General features: G+C 42.4%; 1 pseudogene; it reads right to left on the minus strand.

The window, feature by feature from the left end:
* Positions 1 to 1,045: 1,045 nt before the first annotated feature.
* Positions 1,046 to 15,315, minus strand: LOC141680373 (large ribosomal subunit protein uL10z-like; annotated as a pseudogene).
* Positions 15,316 to 16,618: the final 1,303 nt, after the last annotated feature.

The raw sequence follows: 16,618 nt of genomic DNA on the forward strand, positions 1-16,618 counted from the left end.
CTTCACACAACACATCCTTAAATGCACCTGCACTGAAAGTACAGTCCTTGTGTAATAGAGTAAGCTATGATATCAAATTTATGTCACACAATTTTCAAAATTTGTACTTATGTAATGTGCTATTTTCTAAAGTAGACACAAAGACAAAGAATTAATACATTCTTTATTCTCTGCTGTAATAGTTTATGCATCTGTGTATATCTTCCGCATTACATCATTCTCTCATATGCATCATTTTAGTATCTATTCATAAAGGAATTGGATTTTTGTGTGACACAACCATGCATGCATTAAATGTTTTTCACTATTCATGAACAGTAAACAATTTCTAAAAATCTTAATTTTTAAAAAATCTTTTCCTTTTGCATCTGTGTTAAATGGTTATATATATATATGTATATCTTGTATGCTGCATTCACACACACACTAGATAGTTGCATAAACTTCACTTCACTTGCAACATGAATCCAAATGCTAACCCTTTTTACCCTAAACCCAGACCACTGATTGAAAACCCATATCTTCTTGAAGATATGGAGAAAAATCAGTTTCATCATCACAAAACATCAGCCTTCAAAACTATTCAATCTTCATATCCTAAACACTAAAAAGACATTTTCCACCTAAACAACTCAGAAAGGGATACAAATATCACACCATTCCTTTCTACCAAAGCAGAAAATTTCAGAACCCTCATTCCCCTAACCTTAGACCTCCTAAAACTTATAGCTCCACGTAGAGTTGACCAATGCTCCATTGACCTGAGATGCTAAGGCTAGACTTATAGCAGCTTTATATTGTGACTTTTAAATCATTGCAATATTAGCTGAAATAATACTAGTAGTAGCAGAGTCCCCCTTATAGATCTTTACTGGGTTGTAACCCTAAATGGTGCAGGGGAGCTGGAGGTGGAGCTCCAGTACGGGACAAAGAGAACATCAATAGCGTACAATAGCGTACGATCATTTTAAAAGCATTACTAGAAGTCTAAAGATTTGGAAGTCTCAAAATAGAACAACACAAAAACACCAAACATCAAAGTTGATTATAGCAATTCATGCAAAGAGAAATAGTCAAACAAGCTGAAGCCCATGTCATCATAAGACTCTTCAGCAGTCTCATCCTTCTTCTATTCAGCAACAGAGGAAGCAGGAGCAGCACCAGACTGAATGAGTACTCCTTCACTTTATCAGCAAGATACTCCTTCACTTTATCAGGCTGTGGGAAAGAGTACTCTGTCTTGAGGGCAATTGTCAACACATTTTTGTAGGCATTGATTAACATATGTGATGCAGCTGCAAGAGTTGGGTATGACAAGGCCAGTGATAGGGAAGTGACCATAAAAACACCAACATAAAACTTCGCCACTAAATCACCTGCAGTCATATCAAGCACCTCGGGGCTGAAAACGATTCCATTGTCATAAACAGACAAAACAACAAGACCATAAGAAAAGGGCCTAATACCAAGCTTTGCAAGCAAAGCAGCCTCTGATGATCCCACTGTGTTCCCCATTTTTATAACTCGACCAGAGTGATAATTTCCACAGTACCGTTGTTAATCTTAGTTGGGATATTGAGGACCTGGAAGAAGGATGTCTGAGAGTAATCAAGGCCAGTGTTCCCTGGAGGCACAACATCTACATGAGCAACCAAACCAACACGAGCAAGAGCTTGTTCTTGTTGTCTTCATCCATTATAGTTTTCTGTGAATACAATCTGCGATTAATACATATAATCAAACAAATGTGTGCGTGAGTAAACAAAATCAAACGGAGGAAGAAAAGATATAAACAGAAGAGAGATCCTCGAGTCCAGTTGAAACTGTCTCCTTAAAGCTATTTCGCCTCTCACCGTATGTGCGAGTCGATAGCCTCCCAGGATAAAATGAGGTAGCGGCGGCGTTACGGATAACGAGCACCTTCAGCGAGCTTGAACGGGTACGAAACTATCACCGAGAGAGAAAAAGAGTTTTATGTTTAAAGGAGAATATGTTTTTGGTGTGTCTAGCTCTAACGCCTTAGAGGTGTTTATATAGGTGTAGATAGACTTTGTTATGGATAAAAAACTAAGGTTATTATTTGCTGTATTTATTACTAAGATTCGGGAGCTCAAGGCCTTTAATGGCTGCTCTCGTGTTTCGTGGCTCGATCTGCCTTTACGAGATGCCTACGTATCTCTGTGAATTAGAGAATCAAGCCAAAAAACGTAGTTCTGATTTGTGGGGTGAGGCCCCTTATATAGATGTTGAGAGTCCTTGAATTGGATTTGGTATAGGAGACTTGGTGGGCAAGTCTCATAATTAGAATAGACTTTGGAGTCCTAGATAGTAGGAAACTGATTCCATATCCTTTTAGGTCCCCTTGAGGCTAATCTCTAAGGATTTATATCATTATCGGGACTCTTCTCAACATCTGATTTTTCCCTTATTAATTAATTACGAAATTAATTAATAACCAGGGCTTTTGGGCCTTTTTTATTCCATCAGGCCTGATCTGGTCCATCAGGCTTAACCTTTCTGGTCTAAGTATCATATATCTTTTTATTGGGCCTAGCAGTCCACAGCTTGTACAATTAATGCAGTATTTAATTATACAAACATAATTTATTTTTCCCTATCATTTGCCCCCAACTTTTGGGAAACATTGATTAGGTTTCGCAGAAGTTAAGTCTATTCGTTCCCTTACAGGGTTTCGTTTTTCCGTAAAGTGTGGAGCGACCTACACATTTACAATGAATTTTCCTTTTATTCAGGAATTATCTTAATTTCCAGGAATTTTTCCCTTGTTACCGGGATTTTTCCCTAATTTTCTGGATTTTCCCTAATTTTCTGGGATTTCCCCTAATTTTCTAGGATTTTTCCCTAATTTTCTGGGATTTTCCCTAATTTTCTGGGATTTCCCTAATTTTATGGGATTTTCCCTAATTTTCTGGGATTTTCCCTAATTTTCTGGGATTTTCCCTAATTTTCTGGGATTTTTCCCTAATTTTCTGGGATTTTCCCTAATTTTCTGGGATTTTCCCCTAATTTTCTGAATTTTTCAGATTTCCAGCCCTCTTTCGACCAGGATCGTAGTCGAAATTTCGACCTGGATCCTAGTCGAAATAGGGGTCAGCCTTGCCATCCTGGTCGAAGGAATTCGACTAGGATCCACGACCTGGAATTCGACCAGGATCCTAGTCGAAATTTCGACCTGGATCTAGGACCTGGAATTCGACCAGGATCCTAGTCGAAAATTCGACCTGGATCTAGGTCGAAAATTCCACCTTTTTTTTAGCTTCTTGTCATGAGCCTATCGACTAGGATTTCGACTAGGATTCTAGTCGACATTTCGACCTGAATCCTGTTCGAAAATTCTTTGGTTTTCTTGCTTCCTGGTCGAAGGATTTCGACTAGGATCCACGACCTGGAATTCGACCAGGATCCTAGTCGAACTTCGACCTGGGTTTTTAATCCCCATTTTTTGAAAGATGCTTGGTTTATTCGACCTTAATTCAGTCCCATTTATTCCAGCTATTTTCGGGTGTCTGCTCGAAAGATTTCGGACAGGATTCACGACCTGGAATTCGACCTGGATTCTGGTCTTTTTTACCCGTTATTTTCGGGTGTCTGCTCGAAAGATTTCGGGCAGGATTCACGACCTGGATTTCGACCTGGTTCCTGGTCTTCCACTAGCCTTCTTCATTTAGCTTTAATTTAGGGTATTGTATTTTCCAAATCCTAATTGGATTTGGGCCTGACCTTTTTTATTGGGCCTTATTAAATTTTACTGAGCCTCTATTATTGGGCTTTTCCAAATCTTATTGGGCCTCTTTTATTAGGCCTTTTCAAATCTTATTGGGCCTCTTTTATTGGGCCTTTTCAAATCTTATTGGGCCTCTTTTATTGATCTGGGCTTAATACACCCTGTTTAGAATGCTCTAGAATTCCTAGGAATATTCTGGAATATTCTTTTTTCTGGGCTTTTTCCTATGGGCCTTTGTTCTCAATAGGCTTTTCGTCCCTTCAACTTCCTTTTCCTCTTATATAAAGGAATGAGGAAAGGCTATTACTCCTCACTTTCTCATTTCTTAGTTTTCTTCTTTATCTTCCTGCTAAGATTCTCAGAGCAATAACAGCAAGTCGGAGCTCAAAGCCTTTTTCAGGAGCGCTTCTTCAGGTAAGATTCCTCCATTTGCTTTTCGTGTCTATTTTTCCATTGTGTGCCATTTTAAGATAGCCTATTTACGTGCCCCTTACTTTTTTCAGATGGCTGACAAAAGAATGACTCGCTTGGCCAAGATGAATGTGGCTAGAAAGTCCAACGATTTTCCTATTCGATCGAGGTATACTTCCTTAATCGACATGATCAACACTCGAGGGGACGAGTACCCGTCTGATGCGCATCTGGACGCGCACGATCATATTAGTGCTTTACGGGATCCCAAGGAGCTGGAAAAGTTGAGCGGTTGCTTCAAAATCAAGGAGCCTTTTAAGCTGGTTCTTGCGGGTCCGGCCGACAGGGCCTGTCAGTGGAAGAAGGACGCGCTATGCGTCTATAGGGATACTCTAAGGGCAGGTATTAGACTCCCTTTTCATCCATTCATTCCTTTGCTACTGGCTGATGTGGGCATCAGCCCTTGCCAACTTCCCCCTAATTCCTGGAGGTTGATTCTGTGCTATCTGTCGCAATGCGCCAAGCACAACGTCCCCACATCTGTTGTTGTCTTCAGGAAGATTTTTCAGTTCAAAAACAGCCCTGATAAAAGTCCGGGTTGGGTTTCTATCAACCAGCGCCCCACTATCCCCCATATCGTGAATGGGAAGTCCATCCCTGACAACAACTTGGGGTGGAAGAAAGATTTTTTATTTGTTATTTGGGAAGGTGGATATTGGGGCTCCTTGTTTCGATCATCCTTTGGGCTGGCCGTGGACGGGAGCCCAAATGACATAACTTTGTTTGAGGAGGAGGCTAGAGGTTTCAACCTCCTTACGCAAGACAACGGTACTTCCCATTCTTGGGACCTTATCCGGGAGACCGTCCTGGTAGAACGCGGCCTTTCGCCCGTTAATAAGAAAAGTAAGTTCCCTTTCTTACCTCCTTTATTTCCTGCACTTTTATTTCATTGGTTTTCAACTGACTTTGTTTGTTGCAGTGGCTGAGAAGATTGAGGAGGCTACCAAGCCGAAGGACCTGGAGACAACTAGGATGAAGAGGGCCGGGAAGATCTTTAAAGACCCTCGACTGGGCGACCGCTTCCCCGAGTTCCTTCTTCAGGCAACGGAGCCAGATGAGGAAGGCCCCAGCCAAGTTCTGCGCACCAAGCAGAGGCCAGGGGCCTATTTTCAACCTGCTTGGGGGATCCGGGGCAAGGACTCAATTGTGGGCAGCACGGCGCTGTCCAAGGAATGGTCTAAGCATTCCATCTCCCCGGTGGATTATCAAGATTTTGTCCTTCAACAGGACTTAGAGGGGAATGAGCTATTTGGAGCCCAGGCTCTGGCGACTGTACGTCCTTTACTTATGCCCTTCGTACTTATCTTTCCATGTTTCTTTTCTAAACTTTCGCTGTTTCTCTTGCAGGCTAACGCCCATTTTCAAGGGGCAATTCACCAAGCTAAGGCTTGGAAGGTTGGCTTGGAAGATGCCAACAAGAAGTTGGAGGAGGCCAACCAAAAAATAGAGGCCCTTGAAGCTCAACTGGCCTCTTCCACTTCTGACCTGGAGACGGCCCGGGCCGAAAATGTCATTCTGAAGGCGCAGAAGGACAAAGCCTTTGATGGTTGGATGGACACCCAAGAATTCAAGGACTTGATGGTGGAGCATGATGCCCTTCTTCACCCGGTTAGCTATAAAGAGGGCTGGGATGCTGCTGTAGAGGCCATCCAGGATGAGTTTCCAGAGGTCCTTGAGCAGTCCCCCTTTCCTTGCCCTGTGCGGGTTCCAGAGCTTGGAGGTGTTACTGAGAAGCTTGTTGTTATGATCAAGGATGGAGAGGAGGAAGATTCTTTCGAAGAGGAGTTTGAGCCTGTCGCTAAGAAGGCCAGGGTGGAAGAGCCTCCAAAAGCAGCGCCTCAACAGCCAGCATCTCCTGCAGAGGGAACTTCTACAGGGACTTCGGAGGGGACAACCGAGACGTCCGAAGGAACGACTGAGACTTCCGAGGAGACTTCGGATAGTGGTTCTGAGGAATCTCAGCCTTTCAAGGCCTAACTTTTTGTATATCTTCTTTTTGAACTTTATTCATATCTAAACTTGTTACCCTTCGGGGTTATATTTCATATGTTGCTTTTCTTGCCTCTTTCTGTTTTAACTTTACAATCTTAATACGCATTTGAACTTTAAACATCCTTAGATAGAAATAATTTCAAACTCTTTAATATGAAGTCTGGTTTTCAAAAACCTTACACCACATGGGTTCGACCCTAATCAACAATAACTAGACAAGGTAAATTCTACTGGAATATAAAATCCTACGTAAGCAAAGCTTCAAGGTGCTTTTAAACCTACTTGTCACAATGACAAGTGAGAATCGTACTTCGCCTATCTTACACGTAGTAAACCTTCAGGTTTTGTGCGTGCCAGGTCCTCGGGACTTCAAAACCTTCCATAGTTTCCAGCTTGTAGGTTCCTCTACCCTGAACGCTCTTGACTCTGTAAGGCCCTTCCCAATTCGGGGCAAGCTTTCCTTTCTGTCCGACACCAGAAGCCTCTATTTTTCTCAAGACTAGGTCACCTTATTTGAAAAACCTCTCTTTAACCCTTAGGTTGTAGTAGAATGAAGCCTTTTTCTGATATTCTACTATCTTTGCATGTGCTTTATCTCGCACTTCATCGATTAAATCCAGGGCTAACCTCTGCCCTTCCTCATTTTCTTCTGCATTGAAAGCCTGAATCCTTGGAGAGGAATGTGATATCTCTACTGGAACTACTGCTTCTGCCCCATATGCCAACATGAAGGGAGTTGCTCCTGTCGTGACTCTACAGGTAGTCCTGTAGGCCCATAATATTGGAAGTATCTCATCCACCCAATTATTTCTTGACTTCTCGATCCTCTTCTTTAGTCCATCCAAGATTATCCGATTTGCTACCTCTGCTTGCCCATTGGCTTGCGGGTGAGCCACAGAGGTGAATCGTAACTCAATTTCATTTTCTTCACAATACTTCTTGAATTCCTCATTGTTGAATTGTGTTCCATTGTCAGTGACGAGGATATGGGGAATTCCATATCGGCACATAATGTTTTCCCACAGGAATTGTGCAACCTGCTTAGTTGTGATTTTGGCCAAGGGTTTGGCTTCGATCCACTTGGTGAAATAATCAATGGCTACAATCAGAAATTTCCTTTGTGCCGTGGCCATAGGAAAAGGCCCTAGAATATCCATCCCCCGCATGGCAAAGGGAATAGGCGAGTTGATAGAGGTCAGCATCTCGGGGGGTTGTCTAACAACTGGTGCATGCTTCTGACAGCGATCACACTTCTTCACATATTCTTTAGCATCAGCCATCATTTCTAGCCAATAGAAGCCTAAACGAGTTATCTTATGAGCCAAGGCCCTGCCCCCCAAGTGTTGTCCACAAATACCTTCATGCACTTCTTCAAGAGCCAAGCGTGCCTCATCGGGCCTGAGACACCTCAAGTAGGGAACCACGAAAGATCTTTTGTAAAGAATCCCATCTATCAAAGAGTACCTTAGTGCCCGAACAGTTAACTTCCGTGCTTCAGTTGCATCACTTGGCAACCAACTGGTCTGAATGTGAGCCTTGATGGGATCAATCCATGACGTCCCCAAGCCTATGGGAGCCACTAGCTTAACATCTATGCTTCGTGTCTTCAAAACACGGAAGTACACACTTCCTGAACTTTCTTCAATCTCAGACGAAGCGAACTTTGATAGCGCATCTGCCTTAACATTTTCTTCCCTTGGAATGTGTTCAACATGGCATTCATTAAATTGGGTCATCACAGCCCTTACTAGGCGGACATACTTAGCCATCGTATCATTCCTTGCCTCAAATTCTCCCTTTACCTGGGATATGATCAGCTTCGAGTCTCCACGGACCTTTAAGTTTTTGACTCTAAGTGTCCCAGCTAGACCAAGGCCAGCTATCAGGGCTTCATACTCTGCCTCATTGTTTGTGGTTGGAAAATCTAGCTTCATAGCATACTCAATTAAGAATCCATCAGGGGTTTGCAAAACTAACCCTGATCCACTGGAATTTGTTTTTGATGCTCCATCAAAATTGAGAACCCAATATTCTTTCTCCTTGTCCCCATTGTCGACTCCCTTATCTTGAGGTATGGTATCTTCCTGCCCCCCGACTTCTTGGTTGGGTATGGTACATTCCACCACGAAGTCAGCTAGTGCCTGGGCTTTTATGGCCGTACGTGGCTTATACTTGAGATCGAACTCTCCCAACTCTATTGCCCACTTAATCAGTCTCCCACTTGCCTTGGGACTGTGAATGATATTTCTCAGTGGCTGATTTGTTAGCACTTCAATCTGGTGAGCTTGAAAATAAGGACGCAGCTTTCTTGAAGCCATTACCAAAGCTAAAGCGAATTTCTCAATAGTTGAATAATTCAACTTAGCACCATGCAAAATTTTGCTGACATAGTATACGAGTTTCTGGACTTTCAGTTCCTCCTTAACCAACACCGCGCTCAAGGCGCTCTCTGAAACAGCCAAGTACAAGAATAAAATTTCACTCAGAACTGGCTTGGCCAACAACGGGGCCTGGGCCATATACTTCTTTAACTCTTCAAATGCCTTCTGGTTTTCCTCACTCCATGCAAAGTCTTTGATGCTCTTTAGCGACTTGAAGAATGACAAACACTTGTCCCCCGACTTGGAGATGAATCGTCCTAGCGCAGCAACCCTTCCTGTAAGCTTCTGAACATCCTTAACAGTTTTTGGTGGTTCCATGTCCAGGATCGCCTTTATTTTATCCAGGTTAGCCTCAATTCCCCTCTTTGAGACCATCAGTCCCAAGAATTTTCCAGATCCTACTCCGAAAGCACACTTCGTAGGATTCAACATCATCTTGTGGTACCTCAGGACCTCAAAAGCTTCCCTTAAATGGGCTATATGATCAGTCTTTACTAGACTCTTGACTAACATGTCATCAACATAGACTTCCATAGTCTTACCAATAAGATCCTTAAAAATTCTATTCACCAACCTTTGATAGGTGGCTCCTGCATTCTTGAGACCAAACGCCATAACAAGATAACAATAAACACCAAAGTCAGTGATAAATGATACCTTTGGAATGTCATCCTTATGCATTTTAATCTGGTTATATCCGCTAAATCCATCCATGAAACTCAGCATCTCATGTCCAGCAGTGGCATCAATCAAAGTATCAATTCTAGGCAGCAGAAAATAGTCTTTGGGGCATGCATCATTCAGATCAGTGAAGTCTATACACATCCTCCACTTTCCATTAGCCTTCTTCACCATTACAGGGTTTGCTAACCACTCCGGAAATTGAATCTCCTCAATGAAACCAGCCTCTAAGAGCTTTTCTACTTCCTGTTTTATAGCCTCTTGTCTTTCCGGGGCAAAAATTCTTTTCTTTTGTTTCACTGTCTTCCGGCTTGGATCCACGTTTAGCTTGTGAGTAATTAACTCCGGGTCTATGCCTGGCATATCAGCTGCTGACCATGCAAACACATCACTATTTTCTTGCAAAAATTTCACTAACTTCCCTCTAAGGGGCTCCTCTAATATGGCTCCAATGAAAGTCATCCTCTCAGGATTCTCGGGGTCTAAAGGAACCGAAACCAGTTCTTCTGCTGGCCTTCCTCTATTCTCATCATTTTCTCGAACATCCATATCTTCAATAGGAAGAACCTGCCCCCGACTCCATCTGCCCTCAAAGAGGCCACATAACAGCTTCTAGCCATTTTTTGATCTCCTCTCTCTTCTCCAATCCCGTTTCGGGTGGGAAACTTCATGACTGAATGGTAGGAAGAGGAGACTGCCTTGAAGGCATGTATCCCTGTTCTCCCCATGATAGCATTATAAGTTGAACTAGCCTTTACCACCACGAAATCCAGCATCTGCGTTGCTTGCCTTGGCTCCGTACCTATGGTGGTTGGCAATTTGATTATCCCTTCCACAGGACATTCTACTCCAGCAAATCCATATATCGGCATGTCGGTTGGTGTCAACTGGGAGTCGTTATACCCCATCCTTAGAAAGGTGTCGTGGAGCAAGATATCCACAGAAGCACCATTATCCACAAGGACCCTCTTAACCGGGCTATTTCCTATTATCGGTGTTATGACGAGCGGGTCGTCATGGGGAAACTTCACACCCTCTAGGTCGGAATCATCAAAAGCCAATATTACTTCTGTCCTGGCCCTCTTCGGGGCTTCGCCAACAATATGCATAACCTCCCTGGTGTATGCCTTTCTGGAATTTTCGGACAATCCAGCGGCAGTTGGACCTCCAAAGATCGTGTTTATCACAGGTCCTCGAGGGCGTCGTGGTCCTCCAAAAATTGCATTTATAACCGGCCCTCTAGGTTGGGGATTCCGCCCCTAATCATCTTGGTCCCTCCTACGATCTTCAAAGTTCTTCCTTCCATTATTGTTTCTGTCCCCTCCATCTCCAGTATACTTGTTCAACCTTCCTTTTCGAATCAAAAACTCAATTTCATCTTTCAATTGCCTACACTCCTCAGTGTTATGGCCAACATCCTTGTGAAACCTGCAATACTTGCTCTTATCTAGCTTGGCGGAATCAGCCTTCAAGGGCTTAGGCCAGCGAATATCTCTATCTTTCTCAATTTCCATCAAAATCTGACTTCTAGGAGCACTCAGCTTAGCGTATTCAGTGAACTTTTGCCCAGGTCCTCCCTTCTTGGGGGTTGAATCAGGGTTTTGTTCGGTTCTAGGATATTTGTCCTTAGTGATATACTCCAGATCAGTTTTTCACTTCTTGCCTCCAGTGGACTCATTACTTACTACGGTCTTCCTCATGCTTTCTTCAACCTTGATATACTTCCCTGCCCTCTCTTGGAGTTGCAACATGTTTTCAGGGGGACGTTTGGCCAAGGACATCTTGAAAAACTCATCCCTGGTTCCTTGTTGCAGTGTTATCATGGCTACCTTATCATCAAGGTCTGGGACTTTTAAAGCCTCCTTTGTAAAACGATTCAGGTAATCTCTCAAGGATTCCTTAGCTCCCTGCACAAGACTCATAAGAGATGCTAAACTTTTCTCATGGACTCTTCCACTGATGAATTGCTTAATAAAAGCCTGACTTAATTCTCTGAACGATCCAATAGAATTTGGGGGCAGGCGACTGTACCATCTTTGAGCCATACCCGACAGGGTTTGAGGGAAGACCCGACACTTTATAGCATCATTCACGGGTTGCAGCAGCAGTGCATTAGAGAATGTCCTAACATGATTAGCGGGGTCTCCCGTGCCATCATAGGCTTTGATAGTGGGCATCTTGAATTTCCTCGAGATATGGGCATTCATTATCTCTTCTGTGAAGGGTGGAGTTGGATCATCAGGATCTCCAAGGGGAAGGAGATTGCTTGGATCAGTTCTTGGGACAGCAGCCCTTCTTCTTACCGGACCATCCAGGTCTATGACAGGAGGAGGATTTCTCCCCCTAGGAGGTATCTGGGGTCTGGTGGCCTGGTGAGCCTCCAAATCACGCCTCAGCCTTTGGATTTCAGCCTCATGAGCCCTGATCCTTTCCTGCACTTCTTGGGGATTCGCCCCTGGGGTGCTTTGGGGGCGTTGCCTTCCATCGGCCATTGGCTCTTTTCCAGGACGCCTCCTTCTCGGGGCCACTTCATCATCCGAAGATTCGGAGTCTCTTTCACTGTAAGGACCAGAAAATTCCTGATCCTCAGGGATAGGACCCAAACCTCGTATATAGGGGGGCGACTGCCCTCGTGCTTCGCTTCGCCCAGCATATCCGCTTCCTCCAACCTCAGGGTGAAGGGGCATCCCATAAGGGGGGTTAGTAGTAACAATAGTTGAATATTCATACCCGACGGGTCGAGAATTCACAGGTATATGTACTTGTTGAACTTGAGGATTCGTACCTTGAATAGTCGGGGGAGTTGTCCCTTGTGGCTAAGGTTGAGTTGTCCCTGTCTGGGCTTCCCCCTGAGTAGATGCATAAGTTGAATGGGGAGGAACCTCCACGGTTGATGAAATCACATGGGTTGTCTCTGATGGTGTTCCTTCCTCTAGAGCTCCAATTGTTCTCCGTGTTCTCGCCATGGTTGTTGTTGTGTTTCCCACAGACGGCGCCAAATGTTATGGATAAAAAACTAAGGTTATTATTTGCTGTATTTATTACTAAGATTCGAGAGCTCAAGGCCTTTAATGGCTGCTCTCGTGTTTCGTGGCTCGATCTGCCTTTACGAGATGCCTACGTATCTCTGTGAATTAGAGAATCAAGCCAAAAACGTAGTTCTGATTTGTGGGGTGAGGCCCCTTATATAGATGTTGGGAGTCCTTGAATTGGATTTGGTATAGGAGACTTGGTGGGCAAGTCTCATAATTAGAATGGACTTTGGAGTCCTAGATAGTAGAAAACTGATTCCATATCCTTTTAGGTCCCCTTGAGACTAATCTCTAAGGATTTATATCCTTATCGGGACTCTTCTCAACATCTGATTTTTCCCTTATTAATTAATTACAAAATTAATTAATAACCAGGGCTTTTGGGCCTTTTTTATTCCATCAGGCCTGATCTGGTCCATCAGGCTTAACCTTTCTGGACTAAGTATCATATATCTTTTTATTGGGCCTAGCAGTCCACAGCTTGTACAATTAATGCAGTATTTAATTATACAATCATAATTTATTTTTCCCTATCAGACTTGATCGCTACTCTTTTCCATAATTAAATATCATTAATTATGGAATCGGTGTAATACTTGCAAGCTACTCTATTCCATAAATAATCTGAAACAGAATCAGATTAAATATATCAAGACATACACCATATCAATTAATCTGAAACAAAATCAAATTAATTTATGCCATAATATTTGAGCCAAATTCTAATGGAAAATAATAATTTCCATTATTAAGAGAATATCATCATATCTCACACATCTTTTAGTCATAATGCTAAAAAATATGACTTACCAATATGGGACTTATACCCATATTTTCCAACAATCCCCCACATGGGTGAGATTGGTGATCTTAGTAGCACACACCAGACAGACAGACAGACACGGAGTTTGACTTGGTGATAGTTTCTTCAATCAGATATAGCATACGATAGGTAGAGAATGCTCATTGAACCTTCGCTCGAGTAAGCATACCGACTTTACTGGTAGACAGTAGACGTGCTTGTCCTTGAACTGTTCGACCGTTTGTGTAAACGATGATATACTTATCACTATATCATTTCTGACTCGTTCAGCTCTCATGAGTATGTCCATTTTGGCCATGGAACATCGTCCTGGTTCTGCAGAAGTTTCTAAAGAATTGTGCCTCGCAATTCTCCTTTGAAGCGGCCCCACTTCTCTCCCACATAGGTGATCTTTATCTTATAGAGTAACTCGCGTTTACTCAACTGAATTCCATGCGTTCACTCCTGAGCTCCATGTATTCATCAAAGATCATTAAAAGCTCAAAGCTTAACCTCGTACCTTACGGGTCTCACTGTTTCCTCATCATAGGAACGGGCCAGGGGTTACCCCCACAGTGATTTGGTCATCATGATTTAGTTATCCCATTGAACCAAGTTCTTGGGATCTCCAGTCAGCAATGGTTGGGTGTCCACCATGATGCCGTTAAGCAATAGGCTTAAGGCCCATCCATCTCGATGATTTCTCAACCACTTCTCTTGATAACCCTTTGGTTAGTGGATCCGCGATATTATCTTTTGACGGTATATAGTCAACAATGATAATTCCGGTTGAGATCAATTGTCTAATGGAACTGTGTCGTCATCGTATATGACGAGACTTTCCATTATACATCGTGCTTTGTGCTCTGCCAATAGCGGATTGACTATCACAGTGAATCCCTATTGCAGTTACAGGCTTTGGCCATCTTGGAATATCCTCCAGAAACTGACGTAGATATTCAGCCTCTTCAGCGCATTTATCTAGTGCCACAAACTCAGCTTCCATCGTGGAATGAGTTATCACCGTTTGTTTTGAGGATTTCCATGATATTGCCGCTCCAGCTAATGTAAACACATAGCCACTCGTAGACTTAAGTACTTTCTTGCTAGATATCCAATTTGCGTCAGTATATCCTTCTAATACTGCTGGGTATCTGCCATAGTGCAGTCCATAGTCTTGAGTTCCCCTTAAGTACCTTAGTACCCTTATGATCGCTTTCCAGTGATCAGCTCCCGGATTACTCGTAAACCTACTCAACTTGCTAATTGAGTATGCAATGTCTGGTCTTGTACAACTCATGGGGTACATCAGACTACCAATTATCCTCGAGTATTCCAATTGGGAAACAGCTACACCTTTGTTCTTGGATAGGTACAAAGTCATATCCACAGGTGTCCTAGCTTTCTCATAGTCATCCTTAAGAAACTTCTCAAGGATCTTGTCAACATAATGTGGTTGACTTAATGCGAGACCCTCTGATGTTCTAGAAATTTGAATTCCCAGAATTACATTTGCTAGTCCCATGTCTTTCATGTCAAATCTTGATTTCAACATGTCCTTGGTAGATTTGATCACTTTATCATTGCTTCCGACAATAAGTAGATAATCTACATATAGCGTCATCATGACATAGCCATTGTCATTCTCCTTGACATAGTTGTTCTCGTTATCCTTGTAATAGGCACAGCTATCACATTCATTGATTTTGAAGCCATTGGCCAGCACGACCTCATCAAATTTTTCATGCCATTTCATAGGCGCTTGTTTCAAACCATACAATGATTTCACCAATCTACAAACTTTCCTTTCTTGTCTTGGGACAACAAACCCTTCGGGTTGTTCCATATAGATTTCCTCATCTATGTCCCCATTTAGGAAGGCTGTTTTCACATCCATTTGATGTACAGTTAGATTACGCATTGCAGCAATAGCAAATATCATCCTTATGGACGTTATTCTCGTTACAGGAGAATATGTATCAAAGTAATCAAGGCCTTTTTGTTGCTTGTATCCTTTAATTACAAGTCTGGCCTTATACTTATCAATAGTGCCATCAGTTTTCAACTTCTTCTTGAAAACCCACTTGCTACCTAATGGTTTGCAACCAGTTGGCAAGTCCACTAATTCCCAAGTATGATTTTGCATAATTGAATGAACTTCATTCTTGATTGCCTCTTTCCACATAGGTCCATCAGGTGAGGTAACCGCATCCTTATAGATTTTTGGGTCACCTTCTTCGAGCAAATAGGTCATAAAATCAGACCCATAGGATTTCTCCGTTCGTTGTCTTTTGCTCCTTCTCACTACCCCCACATTTTCGTCTTCACTTTCTTCACTCTCATTATCGTCATCTATAGACTAATGAGATCGTTTAGACGTCGTAGGTTGTTGGTTTCCTGGATTACAGGGAAACATCGTCTCAAAGAATGAGGCATTCCTTGATTCCATAATGGTATTCTTTTGAATATCAGGAATCTTGGATTCATGAACAAGAAACCGATATGCAGTACTATGTGGAGGATATCCGATGAAAATACAATCCATAGTCTTAGGACCTATCTTCACCTTCTTCGGTGTAGGGATCAGTACCTTTGCAAGGCACCCCCACACTTTCAGGTGTTGGTAACTTGGTTTCTTTTTCTTCCACATTTCATAAGGACTTACATCCTTATTCTTGTGCATCGTAATATTTAAAATATTATTTGCGCTTAAGATGGCTTCTCCCCACATCGATTGTGGAAGCCCAGAGCTTAACAACATCGCATTCATCATTTCTTTCAGAGTGCGATTCTTCCTTTCAGCCATACCATTTGACTGAGGGGAGTATGGTGCAGTGACCTCATGGATTATACCATGTTGTGAACAGAATTCTCCAAATGGTTCAACATATTCACCTCCACGATCACTTCGTATCGCTTTGATTTTCTCAGTCTGTTGTGTCTCAACTTCTTCCTTATAGATTTTAAATTTATCTATAGCTTCGTCTTTGCTTTTCAACAAATATACATAGCAGTATTTTGTACAATCATCAATGAATGTAATAAAATACTTGTTTCCTCCTCTTGTTGGAGCGAATTTTAAATCACATATGTCGCTATGTATTAGGTCTAGCACTTTGGTGTTCCTTTCCACACGTTTAAATGATGATCTCGTTAATTTTTCCTCAACACAAGTCTTACACTTATGTTTTGAATTGATAGTAAGTTTAAGTATGTATTCTTTTGCACTTAAACGTCGTAAAGTGTCATAATTTACATGTCCTAATCTAGCATGCCATAAATTAGGAGACTCAAGAAAGTAAGCAGAAGAATTCTTCATTTCATTATCATCCTTAACAGATATTACATTGAGCTTAAAAAGCCCATCGGTTAAATAACCCTTGCCTACAAACATACCACTCTTAGACAAAATTACTTTATCTGACTCTATTACAATGCGAAAGCCATGCTTACTCAACAGAGAACCAGACACAAGGTTCTTGCGAATATCAGGCACATAAAGTACATTCTTCAA

This window comes from Apium graveolens, chromosome 8, assembly GCF_009905375.1.
Source record: "Apium graveolens cultivar Ventura chromosome 8, ASM990537v1, whole genome shotgun sequence".
Lineage (NCBI taxonomy): Eukaryota > Viridiplantae > Streptophyta > Magnoliopsida > Apiales > Apiaceae > Apium > Apium graveolens.